Source organism: Balaenoptera ricei, chromosome 5 (assembly GCF_028023285.1).
Source record: "Balaenoptera ricei isolate mBalRic1 chromosome 5, mBalRic1.hap2, whole genome shotgun sequence".
In the NCBI taxonomy this organism is placed as follows: domain Eukaryota; kingdom Metazoa; phylum Chordata; class Mammalia; order Artiodactyla; family Balaenopteridae; genus Balaenoptera; species Balaenoptera ricei.
In genome coordinates, this window is record NC_082643.1 from 129,878,493 (window position 1) to 129,901,462 (window position 22,970).

The following is a 22,970-nucleotide window of genomic DNA, read 5'->3' on the forward strand; positions in this document are numbered from 1 at the left end:
GCTATTTTTAAGATTCATATATGGTGCTTCTTAGCGGGGCTCAACTCTTGGAAATTTAAGGTAATGTTAATCACTCAACATCATTTCAATGTAGTACATTCAGGATTAAAATTTAAATTTTGGTTGGTTGTATATTTGCCTTATTTTATGCATTCATATCCTTTATGCTTTATTAGCTGGAATAATCTTATGCACAGAAGACAGAAATGTTGTCTTTTTTGCTGTTGTTGTTCAACATATAAGCATTGTATTGCTTTTGGCTAAAGATAATTTCAAGAGTCCCAGGTTAGAAGCAGATACAATGTAGTCTTTAAAATAACTTTAAAAAAGATCAAATCAATTTCTGAGTATTAAAATAGTTAATTCAGGATTGGTTTTTATCCTTTGACCTTAACTTCTGCTTCTAAAGTAAATCGATAGATTAACACTTCCAATTATGAGCCTTGAATTTTTTCCAAGTGAACCTAAAAACCTGGTAAGTCCCTCTCGTGTCCTATATTTGAGTGGATAGTTGTTAAAATCACCAAGCAGTTTGTTATAAATACATAGAAGAGAACAAAAATTAATGTCCACAAATCAATTCCAGAAATATCTACGAACATTCTTTATGGCCAAGTGCAAGGCATGCGGTGGTAAACACATGGACGTTGCCACAACAGAACTTACAGACTAAGGGGAAATGACTTATTCCTACTCAGTGGCTTCATCTACACATGTCACTGGCTTTGAGGAGCTTGAGTATCTATCACTGATTGCGTGACAGACAAACGCAAACGTTCTACCTTAGCTTTATTTTGGTGGTAATAATAATGCGGGATAAATGACTGTGCTTCCTTCAAAGTATCTTGTGTAGTTTAAATTACTGCTGCTCCTCAACATAACATAACAAAGAAAAGCAAAGTGACTAACGTGGCCAGTCTTCTAGGCCAAATGTAATTAAAGGTAAAAGTTATGCACGTTAGTGCTGATGAGAAATAACCTTTGAGTACTATGGAGAGGAAGATGATACAATGATTGTATTTATAAAGTTAGCCAAAGCTCAGTTTATACAAAACCTTATCAGAAAACACCTACTGCATAAGTTGATGCCTAAGCTATTCATTTACCCATGACAATTTATCTGAATAATAGTAATCCTAATAATTACTATTAGATAGTAATAATTTCCCACAAAATTTAAGATCACAAAGATACAAATTATTAACTCTAAGTTACTTTTTATCTGTGTAAATATCTGTTCTGTCGTGTATCAAGCGCTGTCACCCCCCATTGGACAGAGAGCAACACTGCTATTCATCAAGACAGTGAAGATGTTGGTGACGGTGGTAATAACAGCAAACAATCCCCCAGCGCTTCCTCTGTGCCCAGCACTGCTCTAGATGCTTTATGGAAACTACCTTATCTAGCTCTCATGATAACCCTGTGAGATCCCCAATTTTACATATGAGAAAATTAAAAGACAGAGGCATCTAAAAATAAAGTTAAGTAACTTGCCTAGACTCACACGGCTTGTCAATTGGAGAGTGAAGAATTGAAAAACCGGGCCCTTTGGTTCCAAAGTCTGTGCTCTTCACCACTCCCCTGTACTGTGCACCATGGCAGGCAACTGCTATATGTTTGTTAGATGAATAAGTGAAAGAGCATGTACGTGTGAGTGTGTGTATTAGAAACTGTAAGGAATAGAAATATTTACACATGTACTTGGAAACCTGACAAGTTACATCTTTCTGATTTCTTCCCTAAAGGTTCAGTCCTATATTCGAATTTAACATGACTAACATCAAACTGTTTGCATCCCCTTGCAAACCTACTTTTCTCTCTCTCTTTTTTTTTTTAAGTCCTAGGATAAAACCTACTTCTCATCCTGCTACTCAGTTTTTATACTGACAACATCTCTGCCCTCACTGCTTAGGTTAAAAACCTTAAAGTCAACTCTGTTTCTCACTTTCTCTTGAATGCAACATCTAGTTTGCCCCTAAATAGATTCTTCCTTTGCAGTGTTTTTTGCATCTATTCTTCATTTCCTTTATATGTGTATATGTATACATATATATTTTTTGGCTGCATTGCGCAGCTTGCGGGATCTTAGTTTCCTCACCAGGGATTGAACCCCAGCCCACGGCAGTGAAAGCACCAAGTCTTAACCACTGAATTCCCTATTCTTCAGGGAAGAACCCTAATCAGGGAATTCCCTAATTCTTCATTACTACTCAGTGTTACCATCACAGCTGAAGTTCTTATAACTTAATTTTTAGATTTACTGCAGTAGCCAACCGCTCGGGCTTCTCAGGATCAAGTGAAAAACTGTATGTAAAGCATCCACCAGTGCACACAGAAGTGTTCAACTGATGGAGTAGTTTTCCCTAACTAACACATCACTAGCATATTTCTCTTTCTAAAGCACCACTTTAATAATTTGTTTCCTCAAGCAATAATTTCCAGTGGCTCTCTGCTACTGGACAAAACAGTCCAAATTCCTGAGACTGCATTCAAATTCCTCCAAAATTTTGTGTAATTTATCTTTCCAACCTGATCTCCAATAGGAGCCTTCTACTTCAGTCAGGCTCTCACTGTCTCACCAGTAAATCATATATGTATCATCTTTAGGCTCATGTTTGTATCACTTTCTGTACCCTCTTTTGAAGATTTCGTGTTAAAATCCTGCCCATTCTTTAAGATTCCACCCTTGTTCCTCTTCTTTCCATGCCTCCTTCCCAGTTCCTTTTAATCCAGACGGTTCTCTTCTCGCATCAAAGCGTTGATATTTATTTTATGTAGAAGACATTTAACAATTCTGTATTATAATTCTAATTAGTGGTTTATATGTGTTTATATACATATACACTCATACACACACACACATAACTCACAGGCCCCCAAGTATAATGGAAACTTTTAAAAAGGGGATTGTTTTTAGTTTCCACAGTATACACCACAGGGCTTTACACATAGGGATTTAATAAATACTTGCAGGTTTAAGAAACCTAGCAGTTAGAAAATTTTATTCCCTATTTGCTCAACAGTTACTGAGAAATCTACCACAAAACATACTTTAGATAAAAATTTTTAAACATTTATCTAGATTTATTTATAGTCTACTACTTTCTCCAAAGGATTTGAAGTGCCTAAGAAAAGGTAATTTTTCAGTTAAGCATTTCCCTCAATCTCACTCCTGAATGAAAGTTTAGAATGTATTAAAGGGTGGAGAGAAAAGTGATTTCACCAACTCTATCCCCCGAGGCTTTCCTAGAGCCTGCCTGTCAGTACTTTGCAACTCCTTATTTCTCTGTCAGGATATTTCATTGCAGGGATAACGGAAAGACCCAGGAGGACGATCTGACTCTGCATTATCTATGAGAAAATGTCTCTTCATTAGAGAATATAATTGAGAGTTCCCTATGTCATTAGTAATTTAGGATAAACATAAAATAAGACTTTCCAGAAAGTTTCACAGTGGTATTACACTCAAACACTTGCCAAGTAAAGCTATACAATCTCTTCACTGGAAATCTTTAAAAACAGAAACATCCTTACCAATCGGGAATGATTTAAGTGTAGCCTGCCAGAAGGTACAGAGATAGATGACATTTCCAGTTTCTATATGACATTATGGCAGTTAAAGAGCACTTTATACTAATTACAGACTTCAAAAGGAACTGTACCCAAGTTCTCTATAATTTCTAACATATTACAGAATATATCATAAGGTTTAAGGTAAAATTATCTTCTACCGATTTCCATGTAACTATAGAAGAACAAGGAATTCCTTATACTATCACTGGGAATTGCTTAGCCCAGCAGTGTCCTAAATATTTTTAGTTCACTTATATTAATTCATGTGTATGTGATAGAAAATCCTAGTCATGCCTACAAAATATAATTTAAAAATTAGCTGTAAAATCTAACTGATTTACTACCTTCTGTGTAAGTAAAATTTTATAAAATAAATTATAAACAAAATAATTAATGCTGTATCTATTAAAAAAATATTAGCATCAACATTGGGAAGTCATCCAATTCTTCAGCTGGAGGTGGAAGTGGGTGAAGGGTGAGCACCAAAGGCAAGAGCCCTTCCTCTGTGGTCCACGGACAGGCTTCAGGTAGTACGTTCACAAATACCCTGAACTATACACAAGATCTTGTGTGTTTACCTAGTCTGGGAAGAAGGTCTATAGATTTTCTCAGATTTTTAAGAGGTCTGAGGCCTAAGGAAGGATAAGGATTTTGTCTGAGCTTTTTGCCTGGAATATACAAAGTTTTTAGAGAATTTTTTCTTTTAACGTATGAGCACACTGATTGAAGTGTTCCAGTGTTGAATGTCTTTCCTACACAAACCACATCCATAATGTTTCATCTATAATTATTTCCACTTCTGCTTTCATTAAGGTGGTACAAGAATTTAAAGGCACTTGGCAAGCAGTCCAAATACAGAATTATTCTAGATTTTTACAGTATTCCCTCTATTTTATCGTTGCTTATCCAGACTTAATTCAACAGCAAATTCTCCAAAGTATACAATTCAGTTTTAAAAGAAACAATAACTTTCTCTTTGTACTCACAGATCACTGGTTTATTTAATTAAATTATGTATTTCTAAAACAGGTATAACTGGCATAACCTGGTTTGGGAACAATCACACTGATACTGTAAAGCAAGTGACAGAGTGTCTCAGTTGACTAGGTAAGGGCACAGAGAAAGTCTCGGGCCCTGGTCAGCATGCTTTGTACAGAAACTTCACTGGTTGACGTTGCCCACAATGAAGTGGACATCAGCCAAGAGGGTTTTCTACTGCACATGAACATTAATACTGTACCTTATTATTTCTTTGATATTGCAAAGTAGTTATTATTCTCATCTTATAGGTAAAGAAATTAAGACTCAGAAAAGTTATTTAATGTTCCTAAGGTCAGGCAATGATTGAATGGGCTTCATACCCAGTCTTGTAATCAAAACGTTCTCTCAACTAAATCACACTGCCTCTTACCTTAAGCCCAATCATTTACAAGAGATGTTAGTAAAGCATATCTGTGGCATTATATAATATCAAGATCTAAAAGGCAAAGTGAAGATTCTCTGAAAAAAATTTAATCATGAGTATGCAGCAAAATGGTCAGTAATTGCAAAGACTGTGACCTTGACTTCGTGTGTGGCTTCAAAAGACCTGACTACTAAAAAAGGAAATTCATCCTAAGGTTTCAAATCTTATTCAGTTAACTAAAAATACCACAGGTTACAGGCCAGCTTTAGATATATTCAAGCACCCTTGGTCACAGGCCCAGGTTCGTTCTTTCCCTTTCTGCACATTCCCCCTAAGTGATCTCATTTAGGCCATGACTGTAGAGGAACACAAATGAGCACTTCAAATGCAACTTGTCCAAAATGGCAACTACTTCTTATCCATACCTTCCCAAGTTTCCTCCCTCCCAGTAAAGGTCATCGTCACCATCTACCCAGATGCTCAAGTCAAAGCTTAGACGTCATCTTAGATTCCTTCCATTTTCTCATCCCCTATATTTGACTTATGAGTTCCACCCTACACCTCCCTAATATATTTCATAACTACCCATTTCTCTCCATCTCCACCCACAACACTCTGTTCTAAGCCACTATCATCTATTGCCTAGAATACTGTCATAATCTAATATCTGGTTTCCCTGGCTCCATTTTTGCCCCTTCTCTAGTCTGTTTTCCACATAATAGCTAAAGTGGTCTTTTAAAGACCTAGGAATGTCTAAAATTCTCCAATGATTTCCTACTGCTGCACTTTGGACTTTAACTTAAAATAGACTTACTTAAATATCTTGCTTAAAGTAAGTACAAACAGCTTACTTAAAATAGCCTACAAGATTCTCATGGTCTGATTCTTGCCTAGTTCCTCAACCTGACGGCATTCTCTCTCCTCACTCACTATACTCTAATTACATGGGGCTACTCCCTAACACTGCACCTTTGTACTTGCTATTCTTTCATCTGCCTGGAATATTTTCCTGGCTTTTTCATAGAGTTGATTTCTTTCTATCATTTGGGCCTCAGTTTAAATCTCACCTTTTCTGACTACTTTTTAAGAAACGGTCCAGTCCCTTCAAGCTCCCACCCTGTCCGAGTTACTATCACATCATCGCATTTGTTTTCTTCACGCCATTTAAAATACATAGAATTATCTTGTTTATTTGTTAGTTTACCTTCTTATTATTTCTCTCCCCACCCTGGAATGAAAGCTCTAAAAGAGAAGCTACATTCACAGGGCTTAGAACAGTGCCTGGCACACAGAAGGTGGTTTTTAGTCTAGATAAATTTTAGTTAATTCCACAGAATCACTTAACTAGTCCATTCAAAAAGAACATTTCTCATATCCTATATCTCGCTTTTTCAAAGTTTTCGTCTACTTGCTCTCATATGACAACTAGTTCCAGAATTCAGTGATTACATTTTAAAGTAGCCGTCAAACTGTGTAATAAATTCAGGAGACTACTACTACAAAAACCAACGTGCTACGGAGCTCTATTTATAGAAATCATTTATAGAAAGCTTATTTTAAGTAACTTGAAGAATGAACTCAAAGTTTCAAAGTAATGTGTGAATTTTCTTTACAACATATAATTTTAATCTTAGGATAAGACTGAGGGAATTACAAAGTTCATTCGTTCAATATATACTGAAGTGAGTGCCTCTGCTAGGTGCTAGGGAGACAAGGAAGAACAAGATCCAGTCTCCGCCACAGTGAAACTTAGGAACTACCAGAAATACTGAAAAGCTACGAGGTTTAAAATACAGGTAGTAAATGCTATAAAAAATTCACAGTGCTATGGGAACACATATGGAGGATCAGGGGATTAGAGCTGTCTCTCCAGAGGAAGTAGGCTCGTAAGCCGATACATGAAAGATAAATAGAAGTTAGATGGACAAAGACAGGGTAACGAAGAGTGTTACAATCAAATCCATGTGTGAAGGCCAGGAAATAAGAAGGGATAATAAATTTAGGAAACTGAAAGAAAGCTCCGTATGAATGGAACGGAGTGTTACTAGGATATGGGAGTGGGGATGAGAGAGGAAGAAGCTGGAATCACAAAGAAATACAGCTTGGATTTTATATGTATAAGGTAATACAAGGAAATACAAGGATCGTACATGTCTTGATAGGAAGTTGAGACTTCACCATCAGTACACTGGGGAGGCACTGAAGTATTTTAAGGAGAGAAGTGACATGATTGATCTGAACATCAGAAAATCTTGCTGATTACAGCAGGAAAAATAGTAAGTAAATATGACTGTAGTAAATTAGGGGGTTTTAGCAGTAATTTAGGTGAGCAATGTTGATAGCCTAACTCTTGGAGGGAAATGGACAGATTCAAGAGTTATTTAGAAGGTAGCATTAGTAATACTTGATGTTTAGGGGTGTGAGGAAAAGGAGGAGTTCAGGATGACATCTAGAGTTTTGCTTGAGCAAGTGGGTAGATATTAACACATGGAAATGGAAAATACAGGATGAAACAAAGACTTGGGCTAGGTGTGAAATAATGAGTTCAGTTTTGAAGATATTGAGTGTGAGGTACCTATGGAAATGTTCAGTAGACAGCTGGAAAAACATTATTTCAAAAAGGTCAGCATTAGAAGCTGTTTTATAACAATAATTAGCCTTTTTCTGCTTGTCTCTGTCATAGAAATAGATATCCTAACTCATGCTGAAAGAGAAAATTTCTACTCTAAACATACTTCAATTCTCAATATCACTGGTATATATATAACTGAAAAGGTACGGTTATGAAGTTAAGAGCAAAGTTTTCCCTACAATGCACTAGTCTCTTTGAAAATGCCACAAATACTTTAAATAAAATAAGAGAAGTTATGGTTCTTTAAGGCATGGGATGAGTTTGAAATTTGGGCCAATATCTCAGGCATTATAATTAATTACTATAATTGCTTAGATCATTTTGTTATTATTGAGGCACAGTTTAAGTTAAGGATGGGCCATGTATATTTTGGTTGATACACTGTAAGGGAAAATTTCCTCAACGCATGAAATCCTTTAGTGATGACTAAAGATTAAATCACATAAGGCTCTATTCTATATCATACGAGACAATTAAAAACAAAAGGTGTACTATTCGTTTCAGGGAAATGATGGATCTGCCAGCTGCAGCAAATGCTTTCTTTGAAACTCTCTTATGACAAATTAACATAGCATGTGCCAGATGTTTTTTTTTTCTGTTGAATTATACTATAATATGCTTCAGTTACTTTTAGTAATTATGCATTTTGTGATCTGCCAGTACCTGCAGCTGCCTCTCATTCTGTTAATTTAATAAAAAAAAAAAAACTAAAAAAAAAATTTTAGAAAAGCAGTTATGGCAGCCAAACATTACAGATATACAGCCAAGAATAATGTTTTAGAGACTGAAGAGAATTCCTTAGGCTCGAATGCTGTATAATTCATATAAATATATATGAATTGTCCTGTCACTGGACAAGAGAAGAAAATATTACACATTGTATATTCATTCATTCATTTATTCAATACAATTTTATTGAACAGCTATATGCCAGGCAAGATGTTAGCTCATGGTTTTGTAGAAGAGATGGATGTAAATGATAGTTATGCTATTACAGTTCAGTAAATGTCATAAAGAAGAATGAGCAGAATGGTATGGGAGTATAGGAAAAGGAAAGATGCATTCTGTCAGAGGTATAAAGAATGCTTTATAGAAAAAAAGATATTTGAGTTGGGTACCTGGAAGGAAGAAAATTTTTTCAGGTGGGGAGTTGGGAAAGAACATCCCTAGAAAGAAATAGCATGTACCAATTACCCCTAGAATCATCCTTGATTCCCTTCTTTTCCTTCATACTCTACATCCAATCCATCAGCACCTTCTATTACCTCTAAAAATAAAAAGACTCCCAACTAATCCACCTTTCTCTTTCTTCTTAGTTTAAGCCACCACTATCTCTTATTAACACTCTCGTGATAGCCTTCTAAGTCCCTCCTCAGCTTTTTACTCACTTCCATTTTCCACACAGGAGACAGAGTGATCTTTAAAAAAAAAAATCAGATCAGGTGACTTCTTTCAAAACTGTCCACTGGCCTTCACTCAAACTTAAAACTCTTTAGCCTGGCTAATGAAACCCTACAAGATCAGGTCCCTGTCTGCAGCAGAGAGTGTTCACCAAACATGCCATGTGCTCCATTTACATTTCCCAGGCTCCTATGCAGTTAGATTGGGTCCATATGCCTAGTTTGGCCAATGAAAGTAAAAGGAAGTGATGTGCATCACTTCAGAGCTGAGTTAGTTAAAACCCAGTGTTCTTCCATTCCTCTCTTTCCCTGCTCCAGTGATCTTAGAAGACCATGTGTTCAAGATGATGTAACCTCTACCAGCAGAGCCTTCCTGCCAAACCACCTTAGACATGTAATATGAGCAAGAAATAAACCTTTGTTGTGTTAAGCCCCTGAGATTGTTTGCTGTGGTGGCTGGCATTACTTTATGTAATACATTGCCTAAATCTTACACTACTGCCTTCATTTAGCATACTATTTCTTTTACTTCAATCATCAAGTGTATTCCTGCCCCGGGGTCACTGCACTAGCTGTTCTCTCTGCTTGAACAGCTCTTTCCCCTGACATTTAAATGATAGGATCCTTTTCGTCATTAGATCTTAAGGTTCATTTCCTCACAGGATCTTCCTCATCTACCAGTCTCAGGTGTCCACCCATCCATTATCACATTGGCTTATTTTAATTTTCTGCATAATACTTATTATCTGATTTTATATGTATGTATTTATTTGTTCGATAATTTCCACTTTCCCATCAATACTCTAATATCTTAAAAAGAAAGGCGGGGGGAACTTGGGCTTTGCTGTTATCCTTAGTACTTAAAGAATAGTGGCACCACTCAGTAAATATGTGATGAGTGAATGGAGTGAAGACTAGGAGTGGTAAAAGGGCTGGCCCTTACCAATGTTTGGCTTATTGGGGCGGCTGTTCAGTGTGGCTGGGACATGCCCTTCATGAAGTAGGGACAGGCAGATTGCTGATAACAGGGGGAGGAAAGATCATAAAAAACCTATAGGCAACAGTAAAACAGAAATTTTTAAGTAGGCAGGGCCAGGACTGTATTTGCTTTTTAGGAAAATAATTCTGAGACAGTGTGAAAGATGGAACAGAGGGGAAAAAAAAATGATGGCAGAAACCAGGGTGATCCAGGCTACTTTGACAGCCATGGTTAAAGATATGAAAAGGCCTGACCGATGTCAGGGACAAGTATGTTATTGCACGTTTATACACATGCAAGCATTTCTGCAGGACAGATTCTGATACCAGGTATTGCAAATGGATATGCATAGTTTAAATTTTTTTAGCTACTGTTACATTACCTTATACAAAGGATTTGCTAGTTTACATTTCCACCAATACTGTATACCCCATTCCTGTTTCCTCATATATTTGCAGATGCTGCATGTTAACCATCTTTTACATTTTTGCTAAATTGCTTGGCAAAATTGTTTAAATTTGCATTTCTTTAGTGTATGGTGTGGCTGAATTTGGTTTAATATGTTTTTTTTTTCTTTTTTTTTTTTAAATTTATTTATGGCTGTGTTGGGTCTTCGTTTCTGTGCAAGGGCTTTCTCCATTTGCGGCAAGTGGGGGCCACTTTTCATCGCGGTGCGCAGGCCTCTCACTATCGCGTCCTCTCTTGTTGTGGATGGAGCACAGGCTCCAGATGCGCAGGCTCAGTAGTTGTGGCTCACGGGCCTAGTTGCTCCGTGGCATGTGGGATCTTCCCGGACCAGGGCTCGAACCCATGTCCCCTGCATTGGCAGGCAGATTCTCAACTGCTGCGCCACCAGGGAAGCCCGTCTTTTATCTTTGTTTAGCATCTTTCTTCATACAGAATTTTAATTTTTATGGTGAAATAAATTAATCAATCTTTGCATTCTGGATTTGTGTTTTGATTAGAAAGACTTTTCCATTCTAGGATAATAAAATTAATCTTATTTCTTTTAATACTTTTTTTAAATTTAGCTTTTTAATCCATCTGTAATTTACTTTGTATAGTGAATAAAGAGTATACTAAATGAGTTAAAATCTTTCCAACATCAACTTTTCACCATTGATTTGAAATGCCATATTATAATGAACAAAATTTCCAATTTTACATGGTTTGTTTTTCCGTGTTCTGTTCAAATTATCTATTCCTGTGCCAATACCACCATACAGCTTTCTATATTTTGATATCTGGTAGGGCAAATCTCATCTCATCTCATTTTTTTCCCATAAGAAGTTTTAAAATTTAATCTATAAAAATAACAACAGTTTCTCATTCAAGTAAGATTAGTACAGCTATATTACATTTATAGATGTTACATGTTAATATGTAAGCTTTAAAATGCTTTCCTCTTGGAAGCTCAAAATTTTCTGTGTTGTATACATTTCAAGATAAAAGAGTAACTAAGAGGAAATAATTAGAGATAAATTAATACAATTTTACAAATTAAAACAAACTTCAAACTGAAAGAAGATACCACAGAGGAGCTCAAATTTTTAAAAAGCTTCTTACATTAAGCTTTTTGATACTAAGATAAAATACTTCCTTCTGTAGGAAAATTATTTTATTTAATCATTTTGTGTTACATTTAACTATGGCTATACTTGCTTATGGGTAGATCTTAAGAAATCACAGGTACCTGGTAATCATATTTAATTGTCAGTTGTCGGAAGGAGCAGAGGTTTCCAAAGCCAGCAAAACTAGTCCAGAGAGGACTCTAGCATCTAAGTGTTTTGTGGCTATCCTGGTATTTAGTATTTGATTTAGTCTCTAATATACTCCTAACTGTAGTAAATAGGTGGACACACAGTAAACAAGATAACAGCCAATTTATAAGAATTTAATTGCTATGAAGTAGAGATGACAGAGAAAAACAGCCAAGTGTTTTCAAGATTTGGTGAGACAGACTAGCACTAAGTTTTTAAAGGGCAGATTTTCAGGAAGAAAACTTTGATGCTTAATATGGTGTAATAATAATACGTTGGGAAGCAGGATGCTGGGACCTACCATGAAAAAGCTCATTTTTGATAGCTATTAAACACGTTTTACATGAATGGTAGGATGCATAAATTCATGGTACATACAGAGAAATCCTTACTGGGAGAGTCAAATGCATAAAATTAGCCATTTGCATTTTTAATGTATTGCTCTGTGTTTATTTTGCAATTTATTATTAATAAAAGACCTAACTGGGTTGAAGACTTGGGATTGCATCACTGAATCATTCTAAAAACAAAACTATTTCTATGGAGAGCAAATGAATCCTTCCCCAGAGACAGAGAAGTACCATCTAGCAATTAGCTGGTGTACTATTGGTACAACACAGCATACATCAAACTGCTAATGCCCAATAAGGATGCTGCCGTAAATATGTCTAGCGTAGATCATCATATTCATATTTTTTTCATTGGAATAAGTATAAATTTTAATTTTCTACTTCAAAAAAATATAAATTTATTGTGGCTGCCATGTAATTCTGTATTACGACCAATAGGAGAGATGTGTCAGTGAAAATACTTTAGTAGCTACTTTTTTATTGCAAAAAGAATTTTGACTTGATTTCATATAGAGTCCTCAGTGTTACTTATGTCTCCAAAGAGGAAGGAGATACAATTCATATATATAAATCTTGTATAAAATCTAGTGCTTTCTAGAACTAGTAATGTTTTTGTACAATTAAAAACGAAATAAGCATGTATGCTTCTCATACACAGGTCTCATGCACTATATCCTGGTTTACTTTGAATACAACAATCTCGTAGTATTTATAAAGGTTATTCCCTAAGCACAGTGTTTGCTGTTTGCTTCCTAAATATTTTACACGCCAGGCATAAAGTTAAAGTTAATACCTTAAATTTGTTACCATATAAATAAAGCCTGTAGTAACACATGGGGTTTACAGGGTTGGGCCTTTGGGGGATTCAAATTCAGGTTGGACTGACTCCTGAGATAGTGCTTTTTATCTGTAATACCGTGCTGCCTCCTTATGTACTAAAAATATTATATTGTTTCTCAACATTATTAAATATATAATCCTTTCATGAAAGGAAATCATCTTAATGCAAAATCTTGTGAAAATATTTTCTACTTTGAAAGACAACATTTTAGTTTTGACATGTCAGAGCATGCTAACACAATTTTAGTGACATAGTAGAGACATGCCAAAAGTTTTCTTAGTATATTGGAATGTATCTCCATTTTCAATCCCGTGGCTTTAAGCAACCAATGTAACGCATATTAAGCAAAGGTTAACTATACCCTATGCAAACCGGATTTTTCCCATGCAAAATCCTAAATATATACAATTAAACCTTTTATATATTTTAGAAAATATTTTCTCACATTTTAATAATTTTATAAAAATTATATAACCAAGAAGTATTTAACATAATTATTTAAGCATAATTATTTATGCTTAATTATTTATTAATTAAGCAATTATTTAAGCATAATTATTCCTTTTAAAAGGATGTCTAAAGAATATAACTAAATCTAAACATTCAAAGCATGTAAAAAATGACCTACTTATTTTTGATAACCATTTTAAGTCATCTTCCTCAATCTACCAAAAATGTCACAGGACATGGGCTCTTTTAAATTTAATAAAAACGGTAGCAGGGGCTTCCCTGGCGGCACAGTGGTTGAGAGTCTGCCTGCCAATGCAGGGGACACGGGTTTGAGCCCTGGTCTGGGAAGATCCCATATGCCGCGGAGCAACTAGGCCCGTGAGCCACAACTACTAAGCCTGCGAGTCTGGAGCCTGTGCTCCGCAACAAGAGAGGCCGCGATAGTGAGAGGCCCGTGCACCGCGATGAAGAGTGGCCTCCGCTTGCCACAACTAGAGAAAGCCCTCGCACAGAAACGAAGACCCAACACAGCCAAAAAAAAAAAAAAAAAAAAAAAAAACAACCGGTGGAACAAAGATCATACCACATTGCCACAAAAGGAGAGGTGATAGCTGGAAAAATCTAGTTCTTTTTTCTTGTCTTTAATAAGAGCATTAAACGAAGGATTCTTTCCCTATATAGTTACTGTGAATTTATTAAAAATTGTGTTATGCTGAACTAGAACAGCAGAAGGAAAAGCAGTAACAACACTGTTCATTTAAACTTGAAAGGAAAAGATCATGATAAGAATTGAAAAGGATGTCGAAAATATCTCAAGGAGAGTCAAGAACTAGCAATTTGGGGACAGTAGGCAATTAAAAAACAAACCAAAAAAAATCTGAGTATAGAACATGTCTAATTCTAATAATAATATATATTTGCATGATGCTTTACAGTTTACCAGATGCTTTGATATTTACACCATTTCATAAATAACCCTAGCAAACTAAGGTAGTTTTTATTCTTATAGATGATAAAATTGAGAATTGAGAAAATTGATTTATAGATAATCACACATTTGTGGTGCAGACCTTGGACTTGAACCTATTGTGTTAGCTTTTTATATACCCAACTGACTCCTACACTAAGATCTTAAGTCAGTCACTCATGTTTAGGAGAAAATTTTTAGGTCTTTAAAACTGATACTTCAGTAGTTCCTTGTTTAAGGCCATTAGTAAATACATGATTCTAAGCTTATGTTTTTCAATATTTAAAAGTCAAATTAAGAGTTATGCATAAAAGATGGAGACTATTTTGGGAAGGCATACACAATCCTCTAGGATTCTGTATAAACCGGAAACTAAATGAACATAATGCCTTCAGTTACGTGCTAAATGGATGATCTGAAAAGTTCGTATTAATTCTGAAACTACTTAATAAGCTTTGATAACAGTGTAAGTTTGTAGTAATGACACACAAATTGAGTTTGGTATAAATTCAAATTCACAGAAGTGGTAAAAGAAATAATTAGTTCACTAAAAGTAGAGATAAAATTGTTAAAAATGAAGCAGCAGAGTAAACCTCTGTTAGTATACATCTTCACAGTCTGACCCCCCAACTAGAACATAGTGTCTCTGATGGCATGGTGACGTTTGCTCACTTTCATGCTGATGTTAAAAGGCTATTTTTAAGAATACTGCATAATATTAGAAAAACAATATCCTACTGATGTTTGGTATCAAGTAATGGTATTATTCTCTTGATTTTGGAGGAACTATTCTATTTCCATTTTTTCCTGTTATCTAAGAGGTAAAAGAAAATCACTAAATTACTGGAAATTTCGTAGTTTTAACTTGTTTAGGATTTGGAAGGCTGTTTACCAACACTTGGTTTTTTAAGGCTGGACAGAAAAGGGGGTAAGCTTTGAAACTGAAAAAACTAGTTAGATCTACTGGATTCAAGCGTACTCCTGGAGTTAAGATATAAACTGTGTGACTAGTCTGGGCAAGACCTTGTTACCTAGTGTGATCTGCTGAGCATATCTGACCCGGGGCACCAGCACTGTGGAAAGTCTATATAAATCTACACACTAAGATTTAATTTAAGTAGGAATGTTCCTTACAAGGTTGGTTGTTTTGTTTTAAATTGGTTATTCCGTGGATTCTTTCTATTTATTGCTCTCTTAGGGCAGATAACCACTTCATGTTGCTATGTTAGGCGTTCTACTTTTACGGAAAATTGTTTTCAGTTGCGCATCCGACAAGGACGTAATATAGCAAAGCGGAGATGGAATCTATGAGATAAATGAAGAGTCTGGCCTCATACTGGAGCAGGGACAGTTTACCTATTGTCACAGTAGGGTATGTGGGGAAAGATGCATATAGGAATACAAGTGCAATGATGGGAACTGTGGAAGTTCTCTTCTGATAGCTTCTCTTTTCTCAGTGAAGTAGGAACTGAAGTTATCACATGAAAGTGGCGGTAGGGGAGGAGATGTAAAAGGTTTGAGGAAAGACATGAGGGAATGAAACAGTCACCAAGGAGTATACAGACTGATTGCCTGGCAGGATAAGGGCCCATTTGAAGTTATGAATTTAGAGTGACAGCAGCAGGGTGGCTGTGTTTTACTCTGGCCACCTTGAGCTGAATGGGTGAAAGTACAGAGAGGGCAAGGAGTTGGATTTAACCAGGGCTTGTTTTGGAAGAAAAGAAAGAGGGTCAGGAGAGTTGAGAACGGTTATCCCTGCTGGCCCTTTCTAAAACTGCACTCCCTCTAAAAATATATACACTGCCCATTCTCTTTTCCACTCTATTTTTCTCCTTTGCACTTAATTATATCTATTGCATTATATACTTAATTTCTCCTGTTGACTGTCTGCCTCCCATATTAGAATAAAAGCTCCATAAGGACGGGGTTTTTTGTGCTGTGCTCACTGCTATTGTCTTTTAAAAGGTACGATTCCTTGCTGGATAACAGCAAAGCAGTTATTACAGCATTTCACTCCCCCACTTCCCACCACTGCCCTGTGGTTTAACAAAGAGAAGCGAGTGGCTGTTTTATCACCTAGCAGTTATTTTTAAAGGACTAGGTGCTTCGGATATAATTTTGATCTTTAAAACTGGTAATATTAATTTCTTATTATAATAAGTGGTCCTTAAGGTGATGCGGACTTCTCTAAAATTTTCTTAAGTAGAAGAGAGTAATAAGAAGTGGAAAGTGATAAGAAATGAGATTAGAACACATGTAAGGGCTAGGTCAGAAAATCCCTGTGGCCAACTTCTTCCTAATTGGGGGTCGGAAGGGTGGGAGAGTGGAATGAATTAACAAGATTTATAATCTAAAAGGTATCTCTGACATAGTATGGAAAATAGATTAGAGGGAAGACAAGCTCGAGGTTCCAGAAACCAATCAGAAAGCTGTTGCAGTGATCCAGGTAGGAGACGAGAATGGCCTGAACTAAGGTAGGAGTAGTGAGTAAAGGCAAACGGATTTGAAAACCATTAAGAAGGCAGGATCAGCCTCAAGGACTGACTGGAGGTATAGGAAAGGTGGTACGGAGAGAGGAGCCGAGGCAGATGGCTCTTCTAAGTCATTCTGTGGACCATATCCAAACTGTTTCCTAGATCCCAACTATTGGAAACTATAGGGCTACTTCCATAGTATCTGAATTTTAGCTAAAAACACCACCAAAAACCCCATGAAAAACAAATAACTTCCAATGTTCAAAAGAATTACATTACGATGGCGTGATGGCAGGCAGCAGGACTGATGAGAGTTTGTGGCACGGACTCATTTTAGCAAACTCCTGTAGACCAGTCATATATAGGGCTACCTACTCTGCTTACTCATAAAGCTGACATTGCATCCCAGAATTCAGGCTGAAGGGATTCTTCTTTGGTCTTGTACTATCGGCTAGCAAAAACTCCCTTAAAAAATCATATTTCAATAATTCTCAAATGAATCGCCTATACACATTTAAAGAATACTTATCAAATGCCCAACACTATGCTATGGATTTTATGTTTACATAAATATTTATACTCATATATACATGTACATTCAAAAAAATACTATGTGCCAATAACTGCTGGTGGTGCCTGTGGACATACACGCACAGTTCACAGAGGTCTGTAATATATGACCAATGTGTACTTATTTAGATTTTAGAACAGAAGTTCAAACATGAGTTCAAGCGTGATTGGATAAATAATCCTTGCCACATTGTTTTGTGTAATATTTTCTCCTCTGGAAGTATGATCTTGATTATGAACAGTACTAATTCTTAAAAGTTAGTTCACTCAATCCTAATGCCTACATCCTGAACTATGTATTCCTTTATCATCTGCGTCTTCCCAGTAATTCTTAGAATGAATAACATTTTTAAAAGTTTACAAGATGGGAAAAAAGTTTCACTGTAAGGCAGCAGTATAATTATGGGAATTCAAGTTTCTTGGAGATGTAGTCTCTTGAATAGTGGGGGCACATTATACTTCATCGTGTTTCACAAAGTTCAAATGCATTTCAAAAATTAAAATTCTGCAGAAAGGATCAAAATTGGAAGGAGAGTTTGGCCTAGAAAAGAAACAATAATTGAAAAAATTCACTAGGTTTCATTCAACAAGTATGTTCTGAGTACCTATTAAGGTTGGACATTCTTTTAGAGTCTAAGGATACAGTGGAGAGCACAAGAGACAAGTTACTTTATGGAGCTGATATTCTCCTGGAGAAGAAAGAAAATTTAAAAATGTAAAGAAATATAAAATGTGATTATTGTTAGTGATGAGTGCTATGAAGAGAAACAGAAGTGGGTAATGTGATAGAGTAACTTCTTAAGGGCAGGGTCTTGTCTTATTCATCTTTGTGTTTCTAGCATCTAGCAGGATGCTTAGAAAAGAGTGGTCAGTCACTGAAATGTTTGTTACATAAATTAAAGGGAGTTTTTAGGTATCTGCTTTGTTTCCAGAAGTACTGACATAAATCTGCAAACTGACATATTAGATGCTTTAAACTGCATGGTGTAATTTTGAACTTAATAACAGAATGAAAGGACAGAGAGCCAAGATGCTAGTAATCTTGCTGACACTTTTAAAGGTATACTAAAACCCTGAATCAGAGCCAATTTGGATGTTTTCAGATAAGTTTACTAATATAATAAAGTATATAAAATATTAATGTGCTTCTATTCTTGCAGAGTTAACATACATCACTTAAATAATCTACATGTAATTTTTAATACAAAGATAATATTAAACCAAACTGATTTATTCATTACTTTTTTTTTCTGAGAACTGTGGAAAAATCAAATGTAGTAGGATCCAAAGTGGTGACACTGCCTTTCTCTTAAACTTGATGCAAAATATCTGCCAAGTGACAGAAACTTTCTCTGAGTAGATTTACAGTTTCTAAACACCAAAGCAATACTGACTGAAGAGGAAGCTATTATGCTAGAAAATGAGATGTTACATCTTTACAGGACATCCTCAGCGTGGGCAGGCCCTCACTAAGCAAGATGCATAGTTACAAGTTATGCTCCATTTTTCAAGACTTTTTAAGATTTCAGCCAATAATGACACACACTTTTTCATCTCTCATTTCAACACTGTGATACAAGTAAATCAAATTTAGGCACTTCTGCCCCATTAAAATAATTGTCCTTCACATACTAAGTGAAGTAAGTCAGACAGAGAAAGGCAAATATCATATGATATTGCTTATACATGGAATCTTTAAAAAATGATACAAATGAGATTATATACAAAACAGAAACAGACTCACAGACTTAGAGAACGAACTTATGGTTATTGGGGGGGGCCGGGGGAAGGTGGGGGGAAGGGATAGATTGGGAGTTTGGGATCGACATGTACACACTGCTGTATTTAAAACAGATAACCAACAAGGACGTACTGTATAGCACAGGGAGCGCTGGTCGATATTCTGTAATAACCTAAATAGGAAAAGAATTTGAAAAAGCATACATACATGTATATGTATAACTGAGTCACTTTGCTGTACACCTGAAACTAACACAACATTGTAAATCAACTATGCTCCAATATCAAATAAAAACTATAAAAAGAAAACAAACAAACAAGAATAATTGTCCTTATATCCCAGGCTTAGGACTCTACATTATTAGTTGCTTCAAAACATAAAATAGTTGTTTTTAAATGTTTTCTTGACTTAGTTCTCTAGCCCAGCTAGAGGCCCATCAGTTTCCCTTCATGAGCAGCCGATTAAATTCACACCATGACCACTTCCCTTATTGGGCTCTCACACTCTGGACCACTGTACACCTGCCATAACCACCGCAGGGACAGATATCAGAGGACCAGGGACAACCCCCATGCTTCCGAGCCCACTGCAATCATTCAAATTAGCCAGTCCTAAACCTACCTTGCCTCACTCCTTCTAGCAGAAATCACAATAAAGGCTCTTGTCCACTGTTCCCCCCCATCCCTGACTCCTTCTGCCCTGTGATTGACCCTGGTGCTTCCCCCGTGTGGCCCTGTGTGGTGTGCTGTGTTCACCCCAGAGAACTGTGAGTATAAGAAGTTGTAAAACTCTTTCCGGTGTCTGTCTTTTGATCTGCGTCCGGCCTCCCTATATATCTCACTCAAGGTAATATGGTTAAAACACAGAGATATACAACAGATTTCTTTTAGTTAAGAAATAATACTAAGAACAACTGCTAATGTTTATTAATTACAAGTAATATGTTGTGTAAGTACAACATTGGTTCAAATGATCCTGATACTAATTTCCTGTAAAAGTCCTGATTGATTTATTTTGTTCATTTCAACTTCTAGGATCTGTAACTGACCACAGACACGTGTAAATTCTGTGTAAGACAAAAGTTATCTAAAGCCTAGTTTTCACCAAGATATGTCCATTACTATGCCAAATGAGGTGGGATATTTTTAAAGAGTGTATGTGTGGATCCAGTAAAGGCACACTAGGTTATTCAGATTAATAAACCCATTAAAAACTCTACAACACTTGAAAAGCATTAACGAGATAAAAATATAGCACAGCAAAAAGTCCCAAGACAATTTTTGAATGAAAGTTTGTAATGAGAAAAATAAGTAGAATATTGGGTCACCAATGCTTCTTATGCCCTGGAAGGCATTTACAATAACCCACATTTAGGATCTGGTTCTATTATCACTCAGAGAAAGAGGTGCTTTACAGAGATCCTCTCCAACATTGATCTGAGACCTGAAGAGGTATCCCCTCGGGATAAAGGTGAACCATATCTGAATCCATGGCCCTCCCCTTAGTCATAGGACTACAAAGAAGCTATTTTGGGCATGAGCAAAGCAGGAAAAGAAAAGGAAAAAGAAACATTCCTGAGAAGTTGTGGCCACAGACTAGCCATCTTACAGATTTACCTCAAAAAACCAATACCTAGAGTAGGACAGAAATCCTCCCCTTGGTTGAGGTGCTCAGAACTGGGAGAGCTCCCAGGAACCCAGAAGAAGCAAAGGCAAAGCCTCTCTGTGAAAGTCTCATTACAAAAATTTTCCAGGGCGGTTACTAACAAGCAGATAGAGAAACCAGACAACATGCACAGAAACCAGCAGAAACAGGTCTGTCTGATGACAGATGTTGGAATTATCAGATGCAGACTTTCAAATAATGTTTACCACTTTAAAAGAAAAGCATGACAAACTTGAGAATATCAGCAAAGGACATGAGGCTTTACAAATATAAAATAGTGGACTTGAAAAAGAGCTCAATAGAATTCCTGGACATAAAAAAATACCTTAAGATAAAAACCCAGTGGGCATATACAGCAAGCAGATTGAACATAAAAAAAAGAGAACTTATGGAATATAAGATAGATTTGAAGAAACTGTCTGAATATAGCACAGTGAAAGAAAAAGATGGAAATAAAGAAGGTAAGAATGTAATATAAAAGTTTAATACACCTTACAACAGGGTCCCTGAAGGATGAGAGAGAATTGAGCAAAGGCAGTTATTTGTTTTGTTTTAAAATCAACCTTACTGAGGTATAATTATGGAAAATAAAATGCAGCCACCCTGAGTGTAGAGCTTGGTGAGGTTTGACAAATGCATACACCCACGTAACTACAATCACAGTTAAGATATAGAATACGACCATCACCCCAACATGTTCCCTCATGACCCTTTGTAGTCACCTCCCTCAAGCCCAACCCAAGCCCTAGACAGCCACCAAGCTGTTTTGTCATCATAGATTAGAATCGTCTTTTCTAGAATTTCATATAAATGAGATCATACAGTATGCACTCTTCTTTGTCTGGCTTTTGTTTCCTCTCATTTTTGAGATTCATCCATGTTTGCTGTATGTGTCAGTAGTTTGTTTCTTTTTATTGCTGAGTATTTATCCATGCACCTGTGGGTGGACATTTGGGTTGTTTCCCATTTTTGGGTATTATAAATAAAGCAACTACAAATATTTGTGCATGAGTTTTGTGTGTGAATATATATTTTCATTTCTCTTGGGTAAACACCTATGAGTAAAATTGCACAGTCATATGGTAAGTACTCATTTCACTTTGTAGTAAGCTACTAAACTGTTGTTGTTATTAAGTTGTAAGACTTTTTTTTAAAATAATCTGAATACAGGTCCTTTGTCAGATATACTAATTGCAAATCTTTTCACATAGTCTTGTTTCCATTTTCTTAATGGTGGCTTTTGAATAGAAGTTTTAAATTTGATGTAGTCAGTTTATCAATTTTTTCTTTTACGATTTGTTCTTGTGTCCTACGTAAGAAATCTTTGCTTACTGTAGATTTTCTTCACATTTTTTCTAGAAGTTTTTGTTTCCCTTTTATGTTTAGACCATGATTCATTTCAAATTATTTTTACGTATGGTGTGATGGCCCATAATTTCCCTACCCCCTGGTATTCAGACCCCTACACTTAAGGGGACTATACCCAGCAACTCACTTCTAGTTAATGGAAAAAGGTTAGAGTGATGGGCTGTCACTGTTAAGATCAGGTTAAAAAAAGGCCAGGACCTTTGTTTGTCCCCTATCTCCTTCTCTCTGTACACCTCTCTCTCTCTCTCTCTCAGCCCTCACTCTGAGGGAGGTAAGGTGTCATGTTCTGAGTTGATCTATGAAGACGCCCACAAGGCAAGGAACTGATGTGTCCTGCCAAGAGCAGTGAAGATCTGAGGGCTGCCAGCTATAGAGTGAGCTTGGCAGCAAATCGTCTCCTGGTGGAGCCTTGAGATAACTACAGCTTCGGCCAACACCCTGACTGCAGCTCCATGAGAGACCCTGAGCCAGGCATTCTGATTCAGACATGAATTCCTGACCCACAGAAACTGAGATAATAAATGTCTGTTGCTCTCAGCCACTAAGTTTTAGAGTAAGGTGTTAGGCAAGAGTAGATAACTGATATAAAGGGTTTTCATCAAATTTGAAAAAAATCTTGGCATTTTTTAAAAAAATTTATTTATTTTTTAAATTTATTTTTGTCTGCATTGGGTCTTCGTTGCTGCGCCTAGGCTTTCTCTAGTTGCAGCGAGCAGGGGCTACTCTTCCTTGTGGTGCGCAGGCTTCTTATTGCGGTGGTTTCTCTTATTGCGGAGCATGGGCTCTAGGTGCCGG

At 36.4% G+C, this 22,970-nt stretch overlaps 1 protein-coding gene across 2 annotated transcripts in view; it reads right to left on the bottom strand.

Annotated features, from left to right (window-relative positions):
- SCLT1 (sodium channel and clathrin linker 1) overlaps positions 1-22,970 on the bottom strand; it is a 247,538-nt gene that overhangs the window by 19,532 nt on the left and 205,036 nt on the right. The gene's annotated exons all lie outside the window — the stretch shown is intronic.